The sequence below is a fragment of the Chinchilla lanigera genome, unplaced genomic scaffold, assembly GCF_000276665.1.
Source record: "Chinchilla lanigera isolate Chin_1 unplaced genomic scaffold, ChiLan1.0 scaffold00010, whole genome shotgun sequence".
In the NCBI taxonomy this organism is placed as follows: Eukaryota; Metazoa; Chordata; class Mammalia; order Rodentia; family Chinchillidae; genus Chinchilla; species Chinchilla lanigera.
The window spans coordinates 35,577,117-35,581,861 of NW_004955411.1; the positions used below are offsets into that span (position 1 = coordinate 35,577,117).

Here is a 4,745-nt window from a genome sequence, read left to right on the forward strand (position 1 = left end):
TTGAGCTCACTATTGTAGCTCAGGCTGGCCTTGAATTCATGGAGAGCCTCCTGTGTCAGCCTCCAGAGTACTAGGATCACAGGTGTGCACTGACACATCTGCACTGTATGTCTTACGTTTAACAGTAAAGCTTCTACTACAGTCTCATTAGATAAATGTGATAAACTAATACTCTGTCTCTTTTTTGAGGCAGGGTTTCATTATGCAGTTCAGGTTGGCCTTAAACTTAACTTTGTAGCCCAGGCTGGCCTCGAACTCAAAGCAATCCTCCTGCATCGGCCTTCGGAGGCCTGGGATCATAGGCTTGTGCTACCACGCCCGGCTACTCTGTGTCTTTAGTTCGCTAGACTGACAGAAAATCATACCAAAAATAAAGTATTATTTAAATTCGGGGTCTTTCAAGACAAATTTAGGAAATTCTCCAATTTCAGCCCCTACCAAATCACCAAGTTTTATTCCTAGGTCAGCTAATTATAAACTGTTTGACCTTGAATAAGTCCTTCTTTATAAAATTTAAGGAGGTTTTTTTTTTTTTTTTTTTTTTTTTTGAGACAGGGTCTCACTATGCAGTTCAGGCTGGCCTTAAGCTCACTTTGTAGCCCAGGTTGGCCTCGAAACTCACAACAATCCTCCTGCCTCAGCCTCCCGAGTGCTGGGCCTACAGGCATGCGCCACCACGCCCAGCTTTCTATTTTAAATTCCTTTTTTAAAGTAGGGTAAAACAAGTTCTAACCTTAAGTAGCTTCTCATAAATGACATAGTAAGATGTGTAATTTTTTTTCCCAGTACTGGTCATAGAACCCAGGGGTACTCTACTACTGAGCTACATCCTCACTCCTTTCTAATATTTTATTTTGAAACAAGATCTTTCTAAGTTGTCAAGCTGGCCTTAAACTTGCAATCCGCTTGTAGCTGGGGTTACAGGCATGTGCCACTGCATCCAGCTTCACGGAAGCCTTTTGTTTTTGCAGTACTGGGGACTGAATGCAGGGCCTTCATACTGAGCTGCATCCCCAGCCCTCTTTTTGTTTTTTTATTTAGAGATAGGGTATTGCAAGTCTCTAAATTGCCCAGGATGGGCTCGAATTTATGATCCTCCTGCCTCAGCCTCCTCCTGAGTGCTGGGATCATAGGTGTATACCACCATTCTCCACGAGAGCCAATTATTCCTATCTGGTCAGTTGCCACAAGGGATGAGAAATAGGGAGTTAGGAGCTCTCTGGTTTGGTCTTGGGGTTGTTTTCCATCTATCAGAGGCCAGCAGTCCTCCCAGAGACCAGAGCAGGAAGGAAGAAGAGGCCCTAGAATTACCACACCTTCCGCAGAGCCAGGATAGGAGATGACTTGGCCAAGATTAGTGCTACAACAGGCTCTATGTTTTGTTATCCTCCGTAGCCACCCAAACTCTTTCTGCAGAGTGAGAGCCCCTCTGAGGCTCCCTTGAACCTCTGCCCTTTTCCGTGCTTTGTAATTGTGGGGTAGCTGCTCAGAAGCCTGAGCCGGACCGGGGCTCAGCAGCATAGGGTAATGAGCATTCTGCGTGCAGTTTCACCCTGTAATAAGGCAATATCCTGACCTGCCGCATCTGCTTCTCTACACGAGGAAAGCAGAAAAGACAGAACAGAGCAACAAGTGGGTTCACGCCAGGTTAAAAACCTTCTGCACAGCAAAGGAAACAACAGAGTGAAGACACAACGCACAGAATGGGAAAAAGTGTGTGCCAGCTACTCCTCGGACGGAGGAATAACGTCTGGAATATATAAAGAACTTAAAAAAGTTATACCCCCCAAATAAAAGACCCAATCAAAACATGGGCATCCAAAATGAACAGACACTTCTCAGAAGTACAGATGGCCAATAAATACATGAAGGAATGTTCCACATTGCTGACCATTAGAGAAACACAAATTAAAGCCACACCGAGATTCTGTCTCACCCCAGAAAAAGTGGCCATCGTCAAGACTCAAACAGGAACAAGTGCGGCGGGGCTGTGGGGAAGAGGACCCTTCTGCACCGCAGGCGGAATGTAAGCTAGGGCCACCTCTGTAGGATCAGAAGGGAGAGGCCTCAGGAAACTAAAACTAGAAATTCATTTGACCCAGCTACGCCCCTTCTGTGTATCTTCCCAAAAGGTGTTAAACATTCGCACCGCAGGGCTCTGCAGCAGAACGGGCTGATGGAACGCAGGCTCTTGCGTAGGCCGAAGAAAGAGCTGCCGCGTGCGCACCCAGGAGCGGGTCGCAAGCAGCTACGTTTACTGAAGGTCACGGGAAGCTGTGCTCAGGGCAAGTCTGCGCTGACCTAAGACAGACAGAAGCAGGTACCGGGGTGACAGAGAAGCACTGAAAACAGGACAGAGGGCATGAAAGTAGCCACAGCACCAGAAAGCACAGCTTTTGGAATTTAAAGGCCAGGTACCTCCCCTGAACCTCTAGGAGTGACTGACGGAGTGACTGACGGAGTGAGGGCTCCTACACGCACTCTTGTCCCAGAACTCCCTCTGATCTTAATTATATCTATGACAGGTGGTACGTACGTATAAACTTGTACTGAGGTGGGGGTAGGCAATGCATAGGTGAAAGCATTATCAGGCTAGGAGATCCAACACTCATGCACTCTCACCTAGATCATCGGCGATCTCCTGGGTTTCTGTTATTTCATTTTCTACCTCTCTTAGGACAGTGGAAGCTGGAAGAAGAGCAGGGTGCTGTTTAGAATTGCATGGAGGCAAGGGAGCAACTCCCTCAGCCTCATTGTTTTGAGCTGTACTGGTGACACATGCATATCCATGTTTATAGCAGCACAACTCACAATAGCTAAATCTTGGAAGAAGCCTATAAATCCATCAACAGAGGAACGGATAAAGAAAATGTGGGAACTATACACAATGGAGTACTGCTCTGGAGGCAGGAAGGCAGGGTGTGGTTGAGGGGAATAAGGGTGACCAGATCCCAGGACAAACACACCAAGTCATTCTCAGGACCCCCAATGTGTGCAGACTGCTGTGGGCTCCCATGATGTCTGTGAGGCCTAAGGGGAGGACGGCACTGAAAGACACTCTTGTGGCTTTCTCCTGGGAGCCCGCCCCGGGTCCCCAGGGCGTACTTCTATGTTGGCTTTTATTTTTCCTCCCTTTCACTCGGTCCGAGTTCACTCTGCAGAGCCAGTTTCTTCCTTACCCTTCATTTTATTTTTCCTACCTCAAATAAATGTGAAGCTTTGCCACCATGCTCCTTGTTTCATTCAACTCTTTGTTCGAGATGGAGAAGAACGTGGAAACCACCTCCAGAAGGAGACTCCAGCACCCTAACACCTGTGACACTCTGCCACAAGAAAGAGAAATTTGAGGCATTTGGAGGAAAATGGATGTACCTCTAGAACATTATATTAAGTGAAATAAATCAGACACACAAGCTTAAATATTGCATGCTTTCTTTTATATGAGAAACCCAAGATCACCAGAGGCACATGTCAAAAGTGCATATTTCTGGTGTCTGTGTGCCCCTCCATATTCCAATCTCAGTAAGTCTAAGTAACCTATATTATTAATATTGTTATTATTGTTATTTTGGGCTATGATGGGAACCAAACTCAGGGCCTTTGCATGTCAAGCACATACTCTACCACTAAGCTATACCCACCCCTGCCCAATCTATGATTTTTTTTTTTTTTTTTTTGAGGCAGGGTCTCGTTATGCAGTTCAGGCTGGTCTCAAACTCACTATGTAGCCCAAGCTGGCCTTGAGCTGGCAATCCTCCTGCCTCAGCCTCCCAAGTGCTGAGATTACAGTTGTGTACCACTATGCTCGGCTTGTAATTTTTTTCTGAGACAGGGTCTCACTATGTAATCTAAATTGGTCTTAAACTCATTAAGTAGCCCAAGCTGACATGGAACTTGCAGTCCTCCTGCCTCAGCCTCCCAAGCCCTTCAATCTGTATTTTTAACAAGACTCTCAAGTGTTTCTATCATATAGGGTCTACTACTACCCTGAGAAATACTTAGAAAAGGATGCTTCTTCTAAGGGAAAAATCTTTTTTCTTTGTAATTTATTCACCCATCATGAAGCAGTTATTAGCTAGACATGGTGGCACATGCCTGGAAGCCCAGGACCTTGGGAGACTAAGGCAAGAGGATCAAAAGTTCACACTCAGCCTGAGAAACTTTGAGACCTGTCTCCAAATTTTAAAAAAAAAGTGCTGGGGGATGTAGCTCAGGACAAAGGGCCTGGATTCAATCAAGAAGAGGAAACAGGAGGAGGAGAAGGAGAAGTAGGAAGAGGAAGAAGAGGAGGAAGATGTATAAAATGCCCAGTGTAAACTCAAAACTGTCGTAATTCTTTTGGATGGCTGTCCTTGAACTCGCAGCCATCCTCCTGTCTCAGCCTCCCAAATGCTGGGATTACAGGCGTGCTCCACCACGCCCAGCACAACTATTAATTCTAAGGTCTGTGTGCATAGACTGAGAAAGATTCAGGGCTGGGAGTGTAGCTCAGTGGCAGATCACATGCTTAGATGAACAAGGCCTTAGATCAGTCCCAAGAACCTCCCTCAAAAAAACGGATTCAAATATCGTGTTCCTGTCCTGAAGGAATTTCTACTCTTAGTGTAGCGGCTAAACTGAACACACACAGTTCTTTTTGATTCGGCGGCATTTATTAATGTATCTCAGTCACTGGGTCACCTTGTTTGATAGAGAACAAATAATCAATTTATAAGCAAGGGTGAGGGGCTGGGGATTTAGCTCAG

The 4,745-nt window shown here is 45.9% G+C and overlaps 1 long non-coding RNA gene across 1 annotated transcript in view; it reads right to left on the bottom strand.

Annotated features, from left to right (window-relative positions):
- Positions 1–2,621: 2,621 nt before the first annotated feature.
- LOC102025665 overlaps positions 2,622–4,745 on the bottom strand; it is a 10,612-nt gene continuing 8,488 nt past the window's right edge. Inside the window, exons 2-3 of the long non-coding RNA XR_259955.2 lie at positions 3,201–3,323; positions 2,622–2,688 (exon numbers count right to left, since the gene is read on the bottom strand). This is a non-coding gene — a long non-coding RNA (uncharacterized LOC102025665). The remainder of the gene's footprint in view (positions 2,689–3,200; positions 3,324–4,745) is intronic.